This window comes from Diceros bicornis, chromosome 33, assembly GCF_020826845.1.
Source record: "Diceros bicornis minor isolate mBicDic1 chromosome 33, mDicBic1.mat.cur, whole genome shotgun sequence".
Lineage (NCBI taxonomy): Eukaryota > Metazoa > Chordata > Mammalia > Perissodactyla > Rhinocerotidae > Diceros > Diceros bicornis.
In genome coordinates this window covers 2214108-2236442 of record NC_080772.1, presented here as the reverse complement: position 1 = coordinate 2236442, position 22335 = coordinate 2214108, and the positions used below count along the sequence as shown (strand labels likewise).

Genomic DNA, 22335 nt, shown 5'->3' with positions numbered 1-22335 from the left:
CACCAGAGGACTCTTTAGATGGGAGAGAAGAGACTGAGCAGACTGGATAGTTTTGCTTAATAACTTTGCTTTTGTTTGGGTGTGATCTCCCCTTACCTCTAGGGAGAGTTGGCTGCTGGTGGGGGCTCTGGGTGTAGAGGGTATAGAGGGAGTAGAGACAGGGCAGTGTCCTCGATGTCTGACCTGTGCACAGCCTGCTAAGAAGGGCCTAATGCCTGGTTTAAGGCTCTGCTGTTGTTGCCTTGAAATTCTTAAGAGCCCTGCATTTTCAATTTGCACTGGGCCCAGCAAAGTGTTTAGCTGATCCTGAAAAAAGTGTAGACAAGTGTATATTGGTAAAGGATTAATTACCAGCTCTCTGAAAGAAAAACTCTGACTGGTAGTACTGGCCAATTTCCATGCTGTAAACATTCCTACCTTGGCCCATTTTAAGCTACCAAAGAGTGAATAACAAGCTTGCAAGATTCTTGAAAATTTTACAACCGACTTGCAAGTTGGTGTGAGCCAACTCCAGCACATCACTGGATGTAAGGCGAGGGTCTTGGCAAATAAAGGGATTATGAACACCCCCACTACCACCAAAATGGCAGTTGGGAGAGTGTGGAGAGAGGGCAGCGTGAGGAGAGGAGGTCAGCAAGAAATCCCTGTAGCAGGAAAGGCTGAGTGACAGGAGGGCAAGGATGTCTTCTATTCAGCTTTCAGCTGTTTTCTGTTTCAGTACTGGAAACCCCCTTGAGTGCATCTAAGCCTTTCAGAAAGTCTGGTCCATACTTGGCCCATGTTGGGGGCTTTGGGAGTGAAGGAGGAGCCAGCTGGGTGTCATTAGGGCTTTCCTGGATACTCTGGTTCTCCTCCTGGGACAGGGCAGTACTGTACTGCCCAGGCCCCTGAAGTCGAGTGTGGTCATGTGACTCGCTTTGTCCAATAAAACGTGAGCAGAGTTGTCAGGCATCATTTGCCATGTTGCTTCCCCTGCCCTGGGACTGGTGAATTTCCTGATGGTGGGACCCCTGTCAGCCTGTGTCCCTGACTCTGAGTGAGAATGTTGTGGAGCAGAACACACAATGGACACACAGTGTGAGAGAGAAAGCATTCTTTGTTGTTTTAAGCCTCTGAGACTTGGGGGCTGTTTGTAATTGCAGCAGAATCTAGTTCCACCTGACGGACACATGGAGCGACCACAAGGGGGTAAGGAGCAGTCAAGACTGAGTGGAGACTGGCACTGTGAGAAGTGATACAAGAAGCCAGGAAGCAGAATTGGAAGCCAGATGTGGCCAGGAAAATGGAAGACCCTGAAAATCCTCAGGAATATGTGGGATGGGGCTTGAGGATGTTTTCTGGCTATCAGGTGGACCCTGAGAGCTTGAGGCCAGCCAGGTGACACAGTGGTTCCTGAATATGCACCTTTTATATGGCCCGTCTCCCCAGCAAGGAAGGAATAATGTGTGTGGCAGTCACAGGCCAAGGATCTACAGCCAGGAGACCCAAGGTTGAGCCTGGGTTCCAGCGCTGGAAGTGACCTTGGAGTGACCTTGGATAAGTCCTTTCCTCTTCTGTGGACCTCCCAGTTCTCAGATCCCTCCCAGCTCTGATGTTCTATGACCCTCTGTCTTTGTCACGGGCATCACTCATCACTTACTTGGCTCCTCAGCACCTCCTGCCTACCTGATGGCCTACTTCCTGGGAAATGGGCTCTGTTTCACCTTCCTGGAGCCCCTCCAGAGCACACAGGTGCCCTCTGCTCTGCAAGGTGTGTGTGTGTGAGAGAGTGAGAGAGAGTGAGGGAGTGAGAGAGAGAGAGAGAGAGAGAGAGAAAGGCTACAGCCAGAAAGGTTTACCAAGCTGATCTTGCAAAGTCTTACTTAGGGGCCGGCCCCATGGCTTAGTGGTTAAGTGCACCCGCTCTGCTACTGGCGGCCCGAGTTCGGATCCCGGGTGAGCACTGACGCACTGTTCATCTGGCCACGCTGAGGCGGCATCCCACATACGACAACTAGAAGGATGTGCAACTGTGATATACACTTATTTACTGGGGCTTTAGGGAGAAAAAGGAGGACTGGCAATATATGTTAGCTCAGGGCCAGTCTTCCTCAGCAAAAAGAGGAAGATTGGCATGAATGTTAGCTCAGGGCTGATCTTCCTCACAAAAAAAAGTAGTCTCACTTAAAAAAATTGTTTTCCCTGGAGAGTAATGTACTCAGTTGGAAATGTTGCTCCCAATTCCCATTACAAAGGCCTCTGCTGCCACGCTGACACACACACACTTTCACCAAAACTGACCAGTTTTGTGCCCCCAGCACCAGAGAGGGCCCTGCCCTTTGCACCTACCCCTTCTCTTGCCTACCAACCCCCGAAAACTTTCAAGGCCATATGCGACATGAACCCATACCTTCTTTGGCCATAAAATGACTCGTTTTCTACCTGGGTTCACACTGCAAGCTCTATTATGGTGCCAATCACACTCTACCACAATCAGACCTTAAGGCTTGAAACTTCCGTCTCTTTATTGCCTCCCACAGAACCTGATGTCCATTCATTCATCAAGTCCTTACAGAGTACCTACTATGTGCAACGCAGAAGGGACAAGTGATAAAGGACACCCCTGCCCACCAGACCAGGTGAGGGACAGACACCTGAGGAGCCGGCTCTGCCACGGCATGCTGAGGGTGGGAAAGCTGTGGCAGCAGGGGTCATGGAGCACATTCTGGGATGAGAGTCCCCGGGAGGAGGCAGTCGAGCTTGGTAGGATTCCACCAGGCAGAGAAGCGTGGGAGTGGCAGGGGCACTCCAAACAGAAGCTCCAGCATATGCAAAGGCCAAGATGTGCACAGCTCATGACCAGAGAGCACTGGCTGGAGCCCCAAGTGATGAGGGAAGAGGAGCCTGGGGAAGAGGATGAGGAAGTGGTCAGCTGATCTTAGGCAGTTAGTGAACGAGTAAGTGAGTGAATGACACCCTTGATCATGAAGCCACTAACCTGGTACTGGTCCCTGGACCTATTCCTTTGTCCCTAGCAAGGACTCAGCTTCGTTTCAGGGATATGTGTAGGGCTAGGATAGATCTCAGAATGAACCAGATGGTTTAGACACGGGACAAGCCCCCATCCCAGGACCCACTAGTAGTGTGGCAAGACTGGCAAGTAGACACGCAGACCATGGTTCTAGTCCTGGCTCTGCCACCTCCCAGCTGTGTGAGCTTGGGCAGGTGCCTTGAGTTCTCTGAGCCTGCTTTCTCGTTCCATCCTATGAGGGTGGTTATGGGGACTGACAAATAAAGCATCTCTGACAGTGCCTGCTGCAGTGTAGAGGAGGTGTGTGGAATCTGAAACTTTTGTTCAAGCTCAAGTTTCAAGCTGATGTGACCATTAGTTTAGGGCTTGGCAGCGGCACCATAAGGTGGAATTGGAAACTTCAGATCGTTGAACATTCCAGGCAGAGCTGGCTTCAAGGGCGTGTGATGGGGTCCTATGCTCAGAAGGCCCCATGCTTGGGGCTTCAAGTTCTGCAGTTGCAACCTTGAAGTTATTATTTCTCTTTGAATTTGTTTTCATGAGAAACATCTGATGGAACAATGGAGCACACCCCAGGGGCTTCGAGCCTCAGCCCTCATGTGTTGCTGCCTCCTGCTGCCTCCCTGGGATGGTTTCTCAGCTGCTCGCTCCCCACACGCCGGCACCTCAGAACCCATGACCTCCTCTATCCTCTGTCTGGGAGCAAATGGGTGGAGTCAGCCAGGAAGACTCACATTCCACTGTGAGTCACCCTCCACCCTCTGAAGGGGCCTTGGGGTAGGTGTAGACAGGACGGGTGCAGTGCACACCTGATGGTGTCTCAGGGCAGGGCAAGGAGACAATGCCTGGCCACTAGGTCGGTGACTCAGCAGGGACATCTTGCCCAACCCTCATCTAGGTACCAAGTGTATCATGGCACAGAGTTTTGAGGAGGTTGGAGGTTGATATTGGGGGGTCTCCTGACTGCCATGGGTGGGTTGGTGGTCTGTGAGAAGGGGAGATCGACTTCCCCGACTCCACCCAGGTCCTTGCATTTTTCCCTTGCATCAGGTCCTACAAATCATGCAGCCAACCCTGGTTAGAATCTGTTTCCATTTTCCCATCCTCAGCTCAGAGTCCACGGTCCTTATGTGATGTGGCCAAATTGCTCTGAGCATCTGGTGCGCACTGGTGAGATGAGGGGGGAGAGGCAATCAGATCATTCGGCGCTGGGGTAGACACCTGGTGAGGGGCGTCTAAGGGACAGAGAGCCAGCGCCTCCCAAGCTTTAATGTAAATGGCAATCGACTGGGATTTTGTGAAAGTGCAGATTCTGATTCCGGAGGTCTGGGCAGGGCCTGAGATTCTGCATCTCTAACATGCTCTTTCTTCATGGAAAACAATTTGAGTAGTGAAGTTCTAGAAGGCTTAACCTAGGAACAGCGTGGCCTCCAGACCGATGCCCGGCGAGCCCCTGTAGGAGCTCTTATGACAGGCAGAGGGAACGACTGCTTAGAACTGAGCCAGCAGCCCACACTATGATGACTCACCAGGAACTCTGTGTCCTCGGACACTTCAGCTGATAATGTGGGAGTGCTTAGTCAATGTGGTCATCAGCAGAGTAACTAAAAACTCGCCCATAAATAACCTCACTCAATCCTCACAACCTTGTCAGGCAAGTATAAAAAGTTTGCTTTATAGATGAAGGAATGGAGGCACAGAGGATGGGGGGATGTACTCTAGGTTGCAACTGTCAAGTGGCAGAGGTAAGATCTGAACTCAGATTTGACTAAGGCCCTTTCCACTCTGCCAGCATCACTAAATTTAAGTTTGGAGGCTGGCATAGCTGTGACTGGAAGCTGGTCCCCCTGCCCGTCATGTGCCCCCTGGTGCTCCCTGCAGGAGCCCGGAGTGTGAGGTGTTGGCCCTGTGCCTTGGGCCCCCTGGCCAGCCTCCTCTGCACCCCTAGCCAGCAGTCACCTCTGCCTTCAGTCACTCGATATTGATCTCCCCATCCTCGATCTGCTGCCGTAGCTGCTTGGCCACTGTCTTCTTGTCTCCACGATCAGCAGCAGGTGCAGGTACTTCTGCATCAACGTTTCACGCTCCCTGGCCAGGGTCTGGTAGCTGTGGACAGACATAAGTGGCAAGACACTGTCTTCTTGTCCCCCAGAGATCCAAGCAGAAATGGGGCTCCCCCACTGACTGCAATTAGAAGATCCTGACTCCCAGACATGGTGCACAGGGCCTTGACCTGGCTGCAGTGCTGTTACCGACTGCTCTGGCCCCTTCTCCAACTCCTGTCTCACACTCTGACCTCTGGTTCCTCTAACTGATCCTGTTCTCTCCCCTCCCTCTCCAATCCACCCCCTGGGCCTTTGTACAGGCTCACTCTCTTGTTAAGGGTAATGCATCTGGTAACTTTAAGTTAAAGTCAATGCTCAAATTGAACAACAAAGCCTGGATGACAGCACATCTGTTTACAACATGGTTCACTGAATATTTTGAGTCCACTGTTGACAGCTACCACTCAGAGAAAGAGATTCCTTTCAAAATATGACTGCTCACTGGCAAGTGCTGTTGTTCCCATGGAGAGACTGATGCTGGTGTGTGCCCCCCTCGACACACGCACCGAAGTTAGGAAAAGTCCTATGACTCACATAATAGAGGTCTCCAAGGAGAGCAGGGCCAGGATCTCAAGCAGCTCTGAAATGGCTTGAGAGAGCAAGGAAAGGAGCCTGGCCTGGTCTTTTATTGTGGTTGGAGGTTTTAAAGAAAAATTATTTAATGACACTTGTCAAAGTCGGTAAGGCATATTTTATTCAGAACCACTGTGATACGCAGAGACCACCGTGATGGGATTCACAGCGGGGGAGAAATGAGATTGGGCTCGTCTCTGAATGCAGCATGGGCAAGTGGGAATTCATGGCCAGGCAGCATGGTGGGGGTCAGGGGATGGAAAATTACTAATAGAAAAAACAAGTGTGGGGTTTCTGGCTAACCTGACCTATCAGGATTCTTACCAAAGAGAGACCAGAGTGATCAGACACCACCTGAGGGATGGTGGAGGAGGAGGAGGAGCCTGAGCAGATCTCGATGGTGATCAGACATACGGGTGGGTGTTCTGGTTAAACTGACTTAGCAAAGTTCTTTCTAAAACTGGATTTTACAAGGAAGTGCACAGACAGGCCTACCAGAAGGTTCAGGAGCCTGACTAAAGTTTGGTCAAAGCAAGAAATCTTTGCCAGGGCTGAGACCAGGGCAAGAATTCTGCACACAGACAGGGATTGTGTGGTTGGATCCGAAGCCAATGCCAGAGAAGGGAGACTCTGAACTTGTTCCTCAGCTTGTCCAGGTGTGGACACGAGGGGAAGAGGGAGAGGAGAGGCGTAAGCTGTCAGCACACATCGAAAAGTGTGGAGAACAAACATGCGTACAAAAATATGCATTCACAATGGCTTGTTTTTATAGAAAGAAACACCATCAGGAACCTCAAGAATGATCAAAACTATGTACTGGGGGTGGCTGGAGTAACAGCGCTGGAGGGGACCCAGAAATGTTTGTAGTGGCTCCTCTGAAGTTAGACTTTTCTATTTTACAGATTTATCTAATATAAACAGAAATTTACACATACCATGTTTTCCCATTTCACAGTCTTTCTTTAATTTTAACTTCTGTACATAGGAAACCATTCTAAGATTTAATTCCTTTAGCACACTAACGGTTACAAAAGAGTAACCATATGAAATGACATTTTCATATCTCTCGCTAACTATAAGGACAAGCTGCATCCTAGTTTGTCTTCCACTGTGTCTCACACAGGCAGGATTTTCAGAAATCAGTGGCACATTATAATGCAATAGGGGTTTGGGTTTAGCTCCTTAAACATAGTAGGATTAGTTTGATTAGTTTTCTCCACATCAATTAAAATGGAAATTCTATTGCTTTAGCTTTTTAAATCTCAAGGTACTCTAGGGACACGCACACGCAAACACTGATGTAAAAACGAAAAACGCACCTGAAAACTTCAACACATTCATTTCACACCTTGAGATTCTCTTGCATAAAAAGAACAAACATTCTCTTTAGTTACACAATTTTCTTGCCTTATTGACATTATATCTCTCCATCAATTCACATTTTTCAGCCCAAGAAACTCAAAATGTTATTTCTCATACAGGAAATAAAATTACAAAGAGCTAAGGGAAACCAGAAACATAGGGCTGCACTGTTCAATCGATACAGGAATCCAAAGGAAAGAAACACAAATATTGGGATCAGCACAGATAAGCTGCCTGCTTCCCACAGGACAGAAGGAAAGCCACATGCAGAATGTTAAACACATTCTAAAATCTCCTGGTGGAGACAGAAGCCCTGGAGTGGGTCAGTTCATGGTGCGGGGGGGGGGGGACACATGAGCAGCCACAGGAATGCACTCTGGGAGCTCACACACCCTCCTCTGCCTGGGGAGGAAGAGAAGGGCTCCCTCTCTCAGCTTCCACTCTCACAAGTGAGGAGACTCTCGACAGGATGCAGTTTAAGGTTGTGACTCAAATGAACCCTAAATTCATAAACCCTAATCCAGACACAGAACTCCTGACATTCACAGACTTTCTCAATGTGCACAAATTACCCTATGCAGGCACCTACTCTGTGGGTGCAAAACTCCACCCTGTGTGTAGACATAGGCCCAAGGGGAGCACAGGGACACCCTCAAGAAGGGCAGCAACTCCCTCCCCCTGTGCAGGTGCCTAACCAGCTTTCCAGGGCTCTGTAGCTTCTCTCAGCAGAAAAGCTCCTTCTGTGGTGGATATGAGCAGAGAGGACATGCAGCAAGAAGGTATGGGCCTCAAGTACTTCCCTGTGCAGGCTCAAGGGGGGCTTAGCTTAGAGACCCTGACCTCAGGCCTCTGCTCCCAGTCACGTTGCTTTCAGCTACAGTCATCTTGTAAATGGCACAACCCAGTGCTTGAAGAATCCAGCAAATTCACACAAACCTACACTTTAATGGAAAGGAGGGAAGAAAGTTGTAAAGCATTTTTCTAGTTCAACAAGAAAAGCCACATGTATTTATTACTTTCAGAAAATAATGTTAATTAACTGTTGTTTCCATGGCAAGACACTGTTTTATAAACAATTAATCATACTTAACACTTGCTGTTCAAGTGTAAGCCCTGGAATTCCAGTTGAAAACACTGCATCCCAAAGAAAAGAACAGAACTAACAATATGACTACCCACGCTCAGGGGAGGCAGAAAGGGAAACAAGAATTTTTTACACATTCAATGTAATACTAGAATCTTTTATTTTTTATGAAATTTACCTATTTCTTGCCTCTTTGGAAATATTTTATACTGCTTTTCAAGCACACTGATTACATAAACTTTAACTTTTGAAAACCTGAGGCTCAACTAAGTGAGTAAATCTTTTCAAGGTGACAAACCCAGGGAGGGACAGTGCTGACAGGCCAGAACACCCAAGAAAGTTTGCACAGAGGAACCTCCACTCCAAGACCTTCCCGTAGGATGTCTGTGCCAGGAGAGAGCCTGGGAGGGGCACAGGGAGTTCATACGACAGATTCCAGGTGGCCATTCTCTGCTCTCCTCTGGTGGAAAAGAGCCACAGACAAAATATAAATCTCACAGTCAACTCAGCCAAAACTAAACTCCCAACAGCTCCCCACCAAGCAGGACAGCCCCCAGTCTCCCCAGCTGAGTTTCTTATTTCTTAGCTCAGGCCATAAACTCAGCACTGACTTCAACTCCCCCCTCCCCAGCCCTCACCATTTCCCATCTGTACACAGTACTACTGTCTCGATCTCCAAACACACCCAGAATTCAACCTCCTCTCTCCACCCTGACCTAAGCCTCCAAGGCCTCTTGCCTGGCTTATTGGAACAGCCTCCTAACTGGTCTCCTTGCCTCTGCCCTGGCCCCTCTGTGGTATATTCTCAACAGAACAGCCAGATCAAGTCTGCTAACCTTTTGTCCAGCCATGTTACTCCTTCTCTCAAAACCTTCCAAATGGTCACCATCTCATTCAGAATAAACGCCCAAGTCCTCACTATGACCAACAAGGCCCCATGATTGGGCCCAAGTCACCACTCTGCCTTCAGCTCCTGCTGCCCTCACCGGCTGTGCCCTGGCCACACTGGCCTCCTTACTGCTCCCAGAGCAGGCCACTTGCCCTTCTTCCTACACTGCTTTTGGGCCTTGTTCAAAGCCTACCTCTGCAGTGAGACCTTTCCTGGCCCTCCTGGCTACAACTCCACCTCCCTCCAGCCTGGCACACATCACTCTCCCACAGGAGTCACACCATTGGTGTCACATCTAAAACATCACCCAGGGCATGCTTTTTGTGTTTTGTTCACTTCTCTGGGCCCAGGGTCTAGAACAATGCGTGACACAAACCTTGCACTCAAAAAGAAATGTAGCTTAACGAATGGATGACTGTAAAAACAACAAGGAACTGCTTAACACTTGGGCAAGGAAGGCCAAATCTGTAAGAACACCAGGGGCCAGGGGAGGTTGGTCCATTTATCAGCCCTAAAAGGACGCACAGCATCATGTTAGAAAGAAAACTCCCCACCACATCCTACAAATACCATACATCTTTTTAGCAGCATCAACAGAGCCCTTCAAATGTAAACACCTTTTCTACTTTGAAGCAGCCTTCAGTGTCCCATTACCGCTCATCACATGCCTACCGCTAACTTTAACATGATAACTTTCAGATCTAAGGTAATATGACTGACATTAAACTGTGTTTTCTACCTTACCCAAGTCTCTCTTGGGAATGGTCATAGGTATGCAAGCAGTAATAACCTGAGAACAGATGGAGAAGTAAATAATTCTATTCCTTCCCCCACCCTGTGCCCCCAGCAAACAGTAAAACACTGTCTGATTCTTTGTCTTTTTTAAACAAACTTCACCAGAAATACATCTGCTGAACATGCTCCTTTTGGAAGTCAGGGCTACTGTTTCCTTCAGACACCTAATGCATTTAAGTGTCCAGATGCCACAAACCATTGAAATATTGCTCATGTGTCTACCGTACAGTTCCCAAACTGAGATTTCAGTAAACTTACGTTGCAGCTGCCAGGAAAAGAAAAAGGAAGCAAAAACAATGCCATCCACGATGACAAGTGGAATTAAACCAAATGAAAGTTTTCCTTTACAGATGCAGGGATACTTGAAAGAAAATCACTCCTTACAAGGAGTGAGGGAACTAAAATTGCTGTGGGAAGAAAAATAGAGCCCGTGTACAAATGTTTTCAAGGCAACTTGCAAAATTCCAAATTATCTTGCCAGCAAAGATTAATGAACTGTCTCCTCTGGAGCAGAAACGTGCTGGTGATGGTGGTCAGGGTAGGCCACTCCAGGATGCACCACTCTGGTATGCAGATTATTTTGAGCTGAAGACAATAAAGAGTCAGGAGACTCAGGAAGAACATTTGCTTTTCCCCTCCAAAATTGCCTAAAGAATTTAACATAGAAGACCTGTTTCAGGAAGGAGCCAATATCATATGATGGCTGTAATATAATGTAAAATAGATGTTACAATAGGATTGGCACCAACAAGCCCATTTTATCAAAATTTCTGTCTCTTCCTGGTCACATTCTCTATAGCTTGCCCTCAAAAGAGTTGTCAGACAAACATTTGTATTTCTATTTCCATGTGAATTGTCTTCTTCCCTGTGAAATCCCAGACCACTACCCCTCCAGCACCTTCCACACCTTTAGCTACAGTACAATACTTAAGCAAGCAGCTTAGACAGAATGACGAGCTGCTCATTTCCGAGTTTCTCACATGTATACATGTTATTAAACTTGGTATTATTTTCTCCTGCTAACCTGTCTTTTAATCATTTAGGCAGCCATAAGATCCTTAAGGGAAAGGGCAGAGGAGGATGCTCCCTCCTGCCCAACACTAGTATTGACCAAAGCACCAATACCCCACCCCTGCTCCCCGAACACATTGTATTAGGACCCCGAGAAGTTAAGGCCCAGCGAGATGGATTGTTTCTCTTTCTCATCACAGAAAAAGAAGTTGGAATGACCTATCAGTCAACAAAAACATGCATGTGTTGTGAGCATTGGAATATGTCCCTCCCCTCCAGCCTACATCATAACTACAGAGGAGTTAGAGAGCTTCCACTTCTTAAGTCCTGGCGGGGAAGGAAAAAGCTTCCCAAGAACCATTGCCCCAGACTCACCCAGTGCCCCCCCTCCCCTCCCTGACTCCCTGCTGCCCTTCCCGCCCCAGCAGCCATGGGCTTGTCAGGCCAGCACCAGAGCACCAAGGCTGGATGGAAAGAACGTCCAGACCCACAGGGACCTGGTTGTCAGATGCACGGGTCTCACTATGGGAGCTGTCCCCACCTGCTCTGCCTGAGGAGCCACTCCTCACAACGGCCCCGCCCCAAACTGCGCCAGCCAGTCCCAGCTGCTAAGGGCCCAGGCGAGCACAGTGTTCCATGCCGACCGGTGCAGGTGCACTTACCCGCGTCCCTCTCCCCGCTGCCCAGGAGAATGAGGACAATGTGATGCTCAGCCGCTGAGGCCAATCCAGGTGAGCAACGTGGGTAGGGCCAGAAGTGCGGGTGGAAGTGCATCAGTCGCCATCTTGGCGTCCGGCGGGGCCCCTCTCGGAGGGCCGGCCACATTCTCCCACCCCCTCGGTCTGGGTCATTTGCTATGAATACCGCAGCAGTGACCCATCAGGGCAGCGGAACAGACGCGTTTTGGCAGTGTGACCCCAGGGTGGGTGCATCAGGCAGCAGTTTTCCTAGGCCCACAGACGTGGCCATCTTGCTTTACGGAGGACAGGTGGGCACACGCCGCCATCTTGCCATCCTTTGGGGCCCGGGAGCCAGCTCCCACTTGCTGCACAGTGTCGCTTTGAGCCCTACTCTTGTGGCAGTCCCACTGTGGGACAGAGAGGAGGGGGCCTGAGCCTGGCAGCATGACAGCCTGAGGCCCAGGATGGTGATCACTGCACTGCCGTGAACTGATCCCACCACTGGGCAATGAGGAGAAACAGCCATCTCCTTCCACAGGTAACCAGCTGCTGCCGCCCAGTCAGCCCCCCTGGTGTTCCAGCCCAAGCCAGGCAGCACTCTGTGCTTGGGGCCTTGGGGCCGGTCCAGCGGGTGAGTGAGCACCAGGCGCTATGTGGCCTTGGTCTGTGCCACTGTCTCTGTTCCCGGCACCTCGGGCCACTGCGGCCATCCCATGGCTACTGGCGTCCACCTTATGGCCTCCACCACACTGTCACCCCCACCCCCTGGGCACTCTGCTCTCCACTGATTCAGGCTGGGGCCAACAATGTCAAGAAACGGGGTATTCTGGAAACACGCTTTCTTAGGTCACTATCTTCTTGCATTTGCCGTGACTTTTCTGCTCTTTTGATGGCAGGGAGCCTGCCTTGATCTCTGCGATCAGGAATGTGGCTGAGCAGATGCAGCTTCTACCTCCAAAGGGACACGCCTCTCAGATGCTCTGTTGCTAGAAGGGTCCTGGCAGTGCAGGGAAAGGTGGCTCTGCACTGGAGGTGAGTCCTGGAGAGGCGTCTGACTCTGCAGACTCTGCATGTGACAGCATCCTGGGTGGAGGAGGTTGCGGCCCACTCCTCACTGGGAGGCTTACCCTGGGGACTCAGGGAAGGGGCTCCTCTCTTCACTTCTTCCTTGGGCTCCCACAGAGTGATGAGAGGTTTGCCTTCCCCTTGGCCTGGCTCCCTTCATGAGGGCTTCTGGAATTCAGCCAGTTGAGTGAGTCCTTTCCTGCGGACTCGGCAATGGAGGTCTCAGAACAGTGCACTGAAGATATTTTACTTTGAAAACCTCTTGGCAGATCCTTTTGTTTCATGTTGCAGGTTGTTATTGAATTTTTAAAGACCTGAATGCTACTTGTTGTCTTTAGTCTTATTCAAAGTTAACAGCGGTTTTTTTTAAGTCGGAAGTTGTTACAATCTATCCAAAGAACTAGTAATGTGAGCTTGTTTCAGAGGTCAGACAACATGCTTTCTTGACAGTTTCCTTCAGAGTCTGTGTCCCAAAAGATTTGTTACTGTTTTTGAGAATGAGGCAAAACACTGCAGAGAAGGTTGCTCTTGGCATATGTCATTGTTTAACGTGATCTGAGGGCAAAAGAGGTGGGGGTCCTTTGGTAACTCGTCACAAAACATTGAGAAATGTTAGAAGGTCAGGTTGCTTGGAACTCCCTGAGGACCTAGTATCCACAGCGGCCTCATGGGGGTTAGATGAACTCAAGAGGAGAAGAAAGCCGAGAGAGAGACCCCCTACGTCCCCATGTGCATAGTTTTCGCTAAATAGAGATTTTACCTTAATGAGGAGAAAAGATTATGAAGTGTCTTGGTCAGTACATTTCAGGGGCTGGTTGCTTGGTACAGGAAGCAGCTTTCCTCCTGGTAGTGGAAGGACAAGAGGAACAACGAACCACAGCTCTTGGGGCTGACCTCCTCTTGGCGGCGGTCCCGCATCCTCAGCTGCTTGAGTAGAGCTGGGGCCAGGGGCCCTGCTGAGTGCCTGGGAGGCTCTGCTGGCCGACACCTGGCCTGGCTTTGAAATAGGGGGACCAACCCTCCCCGTTTTAGCACCCAAAGTCCTGCATCCCAGGGACAGCAGGAGGGTTGGACAACCATGAGCTTCTAGGAACTATTTTTGAGGCTTCCTGAAGCCTTTCCTGTTGTCTTGGTGTCATCCTGTGCTCTCTGCCCGAGCATCTGTGGCCCTACAGGGCACTTACCAGAGCCTGGGATGAGGTCTTCACCTTCCTTCCTTCTCTGCCCTACAGATGGTCAGCTCCTTAAGGTAGACAGTGGGTCTTTCATCTTTCTATTCCAGTAATAACTTGCAAGCAGAGGTGTTCCTTACATATTTCCTAAAGGTTTAAATGGGCAAAGTTCCTAAGTGTGGGTGTTCCCAAAAACACTTGTTTTGCTTTTATAGTTGATTATTTTAGGGGGAGACATTTAATTCTTTCTTTTTAATTACTTTTTCATGTATCCTTGCAGGCTCCACATAAAGGGCTCAAAACTTCTGGTCCAGTGTCTAAAAGCTGTTCACAGGGATGACTGGACCCTACTAAGCGTTCTTTCATCTGTAGTGAACATTTCACCAAAAAAAACTCTTGGACAGGCTGGAGGATCAGTACTACGTGCTCAAGCCCACGGCCTTGCCCTCCAACTTCCACCTGACTGAGAAGGAGGAGCTGAAGGCCGTGGCCACCCAGGAGAAATGACACCAAGATAGCCGCCGGGGACCTAAGGAACATGCGAGTCAAGCAGATGGGAAAGGAGCTTCAGGTTCATCCTCATCCTTGAGGGAAAACCTGAGGGCCCAGCCAGGGTCCCGCAAGTTGAAGCGAGCCTCTCTGCAGGGCGAACCCGCACCCAGTGCCACCCAGGAAGCCACCAGTCAGGCGCGGGCACAGAGTCTCTGGAAGGAACTCCAGGAGACAATGTGGCCTCCACAGTGTGTGGCAGCCTGGGAGATGCAAACACATCTGCTGTAGATGCTGGCGATGAGACCCCCTCTGCCCAGCCAGGGCCGGCTGGGTAAGACTGGCGTTTCCGTGGGTGACTTTATCCCTCAGGATCTGTGGCATGCACATTTATTGGCTGGCTTCCTTCTTACAGTTTCTCCTCAGCACACACTCAAGAGAGGCCATCTGTCCCTTGAGAGGCTGTTGACCGAAAGAGGCTGAAGAGAGATGTGGAGCCCAGCTACAGCGGGACCAGCCCTGGGCCTGATGAGAGCTTGGCCCAGAGCCCCCACATTCATCATTCACAATGATGCCTCAGAAACCCTCCAGAGCCCCTTCACCCTCCAACAGATGTCACCCCCGAGCCAGCGGAAGAAGATGTGCAGGGCGAACACAGCGACACCGGCCCCACGTCCCTCAGCGGGGTCATCCTGTCAGCACTGGGGGCCCAAGAACAACTCGACTTGCTGTCTCCTACTACTTCTGCTCCCGGGGGAACCGGAGCACGGGTGCCACCTGCGGGAGCAGGTGGAGAAGGACAGCGAGCTGAAGAGGGGCAGCTGCCAACAGCCAGGTGCACACACTGCAGGAGGAGATGGACGAGCTGAATGAAGGGGGATCCCTAACTGAGGAGCATGCTGCCCCCCACTGAGGTCAGTCCCGGTGCTCGGGGCTCCCCCACTGCCTGCTCCTCATGAGGTGTTTCCTGCTCTGCAGCAGACGACCCCTGAGCACTTCTGTGTGCAGCATGCCTGCTGCTGTCTTGGGAGAAGGCTCTGCTGGTAGCCGCCCCTCGCAGACAGGGAGCCCAGGCTGCAGAGCTCACCCCGCTCGCTCTAGGGTGCTCGAGAGGCAGCATTAGTTGTCAGGGTTTAGCAGGTGCGAAAGGAGGCATTACAGGTCAGCTGAGAAAGCCACGCCTACCCAATGAATTGTACCTGGATCGTTGGTTTAAAACTTGAACAGGAGAAAATCAGCTTCTATTGCATCCCTCACACAAATGTAAATTCCAATGAGTTAGGATCTAAATGTGAAATAAAATCGACATAGTAAACTATTAGAAAATTTATAAGAGACTCTTAAAGTCATGGGGAGGTTCTTTCCATTTGTGTTTTAATGAATATCCTTGAACTGAAGTCATTTTGACCACTTTAATAATTTCTTTAAAATTTGAAACATCTTTTTGAGTAGAATACATTCTCTTTTGTAAAATTTAAAACACCAGAGAAATATATAAGCTAAGAAGTGGTAAAAACTCCTATTTCTCACCTACCTCCCAACTTTTATTCCTTGTTGGTAGTAAAATTTGGTGTGTAATCTCCTCGACTGTTCCCTGTGCTTTACATACATATTTCTTCACCTGTACAAATTGGTTGGATATATTTTTGGTGTGTTTCTTGGCTATGTTTCTGATTTTCCTGCTCTCTTACAGTTTAGTAGTTGTAAACATTGGTTTCTCGATATTCCTTATGTATTGAGGGTACCACCTTTTGCCTGTTATACATCCATGGAAAACATTTTCCTACCACATTGTTTATTTAATCTGGATCAGTTCTTGTCTTCCCAGATGCCAGTAACACTTCAGGAGGGAAACGGGTCTGTGTGACAGGCTATTCAGGATCTCCGGGACCCCCAGGGCAACAACCAGTAGGACAATCCAAAACAAGAAACAAAACCCATCCCTCGTGTTTCCAGATGCATCCTATGGGAAGGACAGCTCCAATTGAGGACCATTGATGTCCTGGTCAGAGTTATCCACTATGTTCTCCTATCACGTTAAAGCTGTTTCTGTAGTTTCTCGTACCTGATGGTACAATTTGGTGCCTTTGTCTGTTCCTCTTGGTGCCTTTGTCTGTTCTTCTTGGTCAGACTGACCAAGGTTTCTCACTGTTACAGGTCTTTCCAGACAACCAGCCCTTGATTCCATTGCTCAGGTCTATGTTGTTGTTCCTGCCTGGTGAATTCTCACTTCATTCTGCTGTCATTGGTTTTATTGTGGTGGTGTTCTTGCTCTTGGAGGGAAGGGCTCAGCTTCTTCGTGTACAGGTGATATTCCCTGATACCTGCCGTGGAGGCTGTGTCCCTTCCTCTGTCCCCTTGTCCCCACGCCATGGATTTGTCTCATGCTGCTCTCATTGCTGTTCATTTCTAAAGAGTTTCTCCTGTCTGTCTGGATTCCCTCTTTAACCTGAGAGATTTAGAAGGGTGTGGACAGATTTTCAAGTGGATAGGTTGGGGGAGGGGAGCCAATATTTTGTGATTACTTTTTACTTTTATTGCTTTAAGATCCAGTAATATGGTCACTTATAGATTTCTGCTTTTTGGACTCTTTAGAGATTTCATTGTGGCTTAGCACACAGTCCATTGTGGTGACTGTTTCATTGTGGTTTGAGGAGAATGTTCGCTCTCCACTAGATGCTTACGTTGTTGTCCCTGGGGCTGAGGCTAGATCTAGCTTTTTTGTGTTCGTCAGCAGATCTGTTTCCTAACTTACTGTATCACTTGACCTGTGGCTTTTTAAGAGAGGTAAGGTAGGTTTCCCTGTGGAAAGGGAAGGCACCTCCCTTGGGGTGCATGTGTCTTCTTGTTTGTCCAGTTTTGCTTTATGCTTCAAGACCATATTGTTAGGTGCATAAGTGTTCCTGACAGTTATCAACACAGAGAACCCCTTTTTGTCCCATTTAAAGTCTTATTTCTTTATCTCCTTATTTTCAACCATATTATATCCCTTTATTTTATAACAATATTTTAACTCAACTCGAGAGCCTTCATGTTTTTCTAGAGCAATTTGATCCATTTACAATTGTGATTATTGATAAATTTGAATGTGAGTCTACCATTTAATTTAATTTTTAATTTGTTAGGTTTTCTCATGATTTTTCTCTTCTTTTAGTGGGTGTCTTTCAGTTTTTAGGAACAACCATTTCTGCCTCTCTTTCTGTAAATGCTTAGAGTTGATCAGTTCCTGTGCTCTACACTCCCAACTCATCACCTTCTGGTCCCCAGCTTGAGAATATCTGATCTTAGTTCTGTGCTCTTATTTTCCCCATCAAGCAACCATGATTGGATGTAAGTATAAGTTTTATTGGTTACTTTGTACACAACAGTTTATTGTATCCAAATTTTTCCTCCTTTTGGAAAGATTTGATGTTATTTTGGAACTCATATGACAGTGAAATCTTGAGATGAATCGAGTCTGAGATACTCCTTAGGTGCTGATGCTGGGGACCTAGCACCTAAACTCTTAAAGTTGCATCAGTGTGTCAGCAGAGTCGGGATGAGGTCAGAGATGTTTAAAACCGTGGAATTGAATGAGGTTTCCTGGAGACACTGTAGCTGTAGAAGGGACCAGGGCCCAGCCTAGGAGCAGGCAGTGTTTGCAGAGGTGCAGCTGAAGAGGGTCCAGGAAAGGGGACTGAAATGGTGGAGCATGAAGTTGCAGGAACCATGAGGGGAAAGGGTATTACAGCAAGGAGGGGTGCTCTGCTGGGTGGGATACAGCTCTGATCAGAATGGAGAAAAGATGGCTGGACTCGGCCACATGGGATCACTGGTGACCTCAGTCCCCTTGAGAGGGTGGGAATGAAGCTGGGTCTAGAGTGAGTGAAGGGGGTCCATGGGAGGGCAGTATGTATAAGGCACTTTATTTAAGAGGTTTAGCCATGAAGGGGAGTTGGGAAAGTGGACAGTAGCCAAAAGGGAGCCTGGGTCCAAGGGAGAGTTTTGTTTGTAAGGTGGAGATGAGCTATCAGGTGTCTGTGCTGCAGGTAGGACCAGATGGAGAGGAAGAGTGTGCTGGGCCCTGAGGAGGTGCCGGGCTGGGCTCCTGTTATGAGCGGTTTGGGGATTCAATTGGAGACGTAAAAGAAACTTTCCACTCCAAACAAATGGGTTGAAGGTATATTGTATTATAGAGAGGATGGTAAAGGTGATAGTCCACAAACAGATCTGAATAGGTCAAATAATAAGAGGGAAAAAACACCAGCTCGACTGGAAAGGGAAAACATCCACATCGGCTGAGATAGCGGCACATTTGAATAGGTCATATAATAAGAGGGAAAAACATCAGTTCTATCGGATAGGGAAACACCAGATCGACTGAAGGGAAATGACACAAATCAACCAGAAAGAGAAACGCCAGGTTAACTGAAAAGGGAACACATCAGATCAATTACTTCACAATAAATCAATTACTCACAACATCCACGCCCCACTGCTGGGAGAGTCCTGTCAGTTGATAAGGCTGGGTGGGAATCACACGTCCTGGGCAAGGTGTCCCTTCCACAGGTGGAACTCTCACCGGGTCTCAGTCTCCAGCAGTTTATATAAGCAGTTACAGAGTTTACAGAGAAAGCATTCAGTGTTCCCATGCACAAATGGTTATCAGTGGCGTACATGCACTGAGCCCCACACTCTGGCTATCGTCCCAGCCCAGTAGTTGTGTACATGCATTGTTTACCCTGCTTATCCTCCAAGCCCAGCTCAGACAGCCAGTCTGCCCCAGGCTGCAGTGCCCGAAGGGCCTTGAATTTTTTACACATTGCAACTATCTCCATGGGAGAAGGGCCGGTTCCCACCATGCGGAAAGCAGCTTTTATATTTCTTTTTGTGCTGGTGGCTGTAGGTCAATGGAGCGGCCAAACATGGCTGTACTCATGTCAAGACAGCTTCGCTGCCTGGCGCCGTGCAGAGAGCAAGAGGACAGATGTGCTCGTGGAAAAGGCGCCCTGTGCCTCTGCTCCTGTATTCCTGGAGCGTGAGGTGGGCAGTGGCTGGGAGTGGAAGGGCGATGCAGAAGGTGTTAGGTTAACGGCAGAGGGAGGAGGGAGAGGGAGAGAGGACACCCTGGCTTGGTCTTCATGGCTCACACGGAGCTCCCCACTGGGATCGCCGATCACCAGCTGTTGACTCTCTTTGATGTTTTCATCAAAATGTCGGCTCTCTTGATGGTTCCCAAGGCTATTATGAATTCGTTCATCAATGAAGGAAACTTTGGGTCATGTTTAAGGGATTCTATGTCAAAGGGGCTCTACATGTGTTTATTCAGTCCATCATCTTTACCCAATCTCTTTGTTTTTGGACAGATTCCATACAACAGAGCAGCCGGGCCAGTGGCCTGCAGGTTCCAGGGTTTGGGAGATTTACCCTCCAGAAAGCCGGTGTTGACTGGCATTCTCACAGGACGTGGTGCTCTGTCCCTGAGCCCGCTCTAATTCTGGGTGTCATGACATTGTAAATCCTGGGCCAGTTCTGTCAGGGCCCATCGTTGGCATTTCTGTGATCAGTGAGGGCAAACATTTTTCTGTGATCATTATCTGTCACTTCCCTGACTGTGTTGTTGCCTGCCTTGCTCACTGAGTTCTGAACCTTACTGGTGGAACCAGGACGTTCACTCTTTATCCAGTGTGATTGCACGTTACCTCAGTGTGCCCCTTGAGTACTTGCTTCAAAAATATCTGTTTTCTTCACATTCTTTGATTCCTTCTACATATAATCTAGATTTAATCTGGAGCTTTAAAAATGTTTTATTGTGGAAAACCTTGAACATACACAAATTAAACAGAGAAGTGCGATAGCCCCCATGTCTCTATTATCCAGCTTCAACATTTATTAATATTCTGATATTCCTGTTTCGTCCATATTTCTACCCACTCCCTACCTTCCATTGATTATTTTTTAATTAATAGATTTTTTTTTAGGAAAGTTTTAGATGAACAGAGAAATTCAGCAGAGAGAGCAGAGCATTTCTCCCTCTTCCCCCACAGTTTCCCTTATGGTTAACATCTTGCGTGACCACCTGTGTTAGTGCAGTTCATTCCTTACAAGTGAGGAGCTGATGCTGCTACAGCGTCCGTAAGCAAGTCCGTAGTTTACATTAAGGTTCATTATCTTGCTGTCATGTACTTGGATTTTGACAAATGCATAATCTCATGTATCCACCACGACAGTATCCTACGGAAGAGTTGGGTTGCCCTAAAATCCCTGTGCTTTACCTCTTCGTCCCTTGCCCCCCAACTCCTGGCAAGACTGATCTTTATATTTAAGTCCACTATGTCTTTTTGTGACTTGATAGCTCATTTCTTTTTTTTTCTTTTTGTATATTGAATCAAAATATACATAACAAAAAAGTGTTTCATCTTAACCATTTTTAAGTGTACACTTCAATGGCGTTAAATACATTTCCACAGTTGTACAGTCATCACCACCATTCATCCCCATAACTCTTATAAATCTGAAACTCTATACCTATTAAACAATAACCCTCCCTTCTCCCCTCTCCCCAGCCCTTGGCAGCCACCATTCTACTTACTGTCTCTATGATTTGACTACTCTCAGTTCATACAGTATTCGTCTTTTTGTGACTGGCTTATTTCAGTTAGCATAATATCTCCAAGGTTAATCCATGTATAGCGTATTGGAGAATTTGCTTCATTTTTAAGGCTGAATAATATTCCATTGTATGGATATACTACATTTTGTGTATCCACTCGTGTCAATGGACACCTGGGTTGCTTCCACGTTTTAGCTGTTGTAAATAATACTGCTATGAACATGGATGTACAAATATCTCTTCAAGGCTCTGTTCTCAGATCTTTTGGGTGTATATGCAGAAGAGGAATTGCTGGATCACATGATAATTCTATGTTCAATTTTTTGGAGGAACATCAATACTGTTTTCCATAGCAGCTGCACCATTTTACATTCCTATCAACAGTGTACAAGGGTTCCCATTTCACTGCATCTTGGCCAACACTTGCTGTTTTCTGTCTTTTCAATAGCACTCATCTTACTGGGTGTGAGGTGGTGTCTCATTGTGGTTTTGATGTGCATTTCCCTAATGATTAGTGGTGTTGAGCATCTTTTCATGTGCTTATATGCCATTTCTAAGTCCTCTTTCGCAAAGGAGTCTTCAAGTCCATGCCCATTTTTGAATTGGCTTGTTTTTAGTTGTTTAATTTAGGACTTCTCTGTATATTCTGGATACCAGCCTCTTGTCAGAAATATGATTTGCGAATATTTTGTCCCACTCTGTGGATGCCTCTTGATGTACCAATTTATAAAATTTTCATGTAGTCCAATTTTTCCATTGTTTTTCTTTTGTTACCTGTGCCTTTGGTGTCATATCCAAGAAATCATTGCAAGTCTGGTGTCATGAAGATTTAATCTTATGTTTCCTCTAAGAGTTTTCTTGTTTGAGGTCTTACATTTATGTCCTTGATCCATTTTGAGTTAATTTTTGTATATAGTGTTGGATGGGGTCCAGCTTCAAGCTTTTGCATAGGGATATCTAGTTTTCCCAGCACCATTTGTTGAAAAGAAACCTTTCTCCATTCCATGGTCTTGGCACCCTTGTCAAAAATCACTTGACCATATATGTGAGGGTTTGTTTCTGGGCTTGCTATTCTACGCCATTGGTCTCTATGTCTGTCTTTATGACAATACCATACTATTGATTACTGTAGCTTTGTAGTAAGTTTTGAAATCAGGAAGTGTGAGTCCTCCAGTTTTTTCTTCTTTTGCAAGATTGTTTTGGCTATTCTGAGTCCCTTGAGATTCCATGTGAATTTTAGGACGGATTTTTCTATTTCTGCAAAAAACACCATTAAGATTTGGCTAGGGAATACATTGAATCTGTAGATTGCTTTGGGTAATACTGACACTTTAACAATAGTAAGCCTTCCAATCCATGAACATGGGATGTGTGTCCATTTATGAATGTCTTCTTTAATTTCTTTCTGAAATGTTTTGTAGTTTTTATGGTGTAAGCCTTTCACCTCCTTGGTTAAGTTAATTCCTAAGCATGTTATTCTTTCTGATACTATTATAAATGAATTGTTT

General features: G+C 47.6%; 1 long non-coding RNA gene across 1 annotated transcript; it reads left to right on the top strand.

Moving 5' to 3' along the window:
• Window positions 1–11315: 11315 nt before the first annotated feature.
• LOC131396461 (uncharacterized) lies at window positions 11316–14970 on the top strand. Its single transcript, XR_009216563.1, has 4 exons — window positions 11316–11560; window positions 12406–12541; window positions 14027–14569; window positions 14651–14970. It is a non-coding gene; the product is annotated as an uncharacterized LOC131396461 (long non-coding RNA).
• The last annotated feature ends 7365 nt before the right edge of the window (window positions 14971–22335 follow it).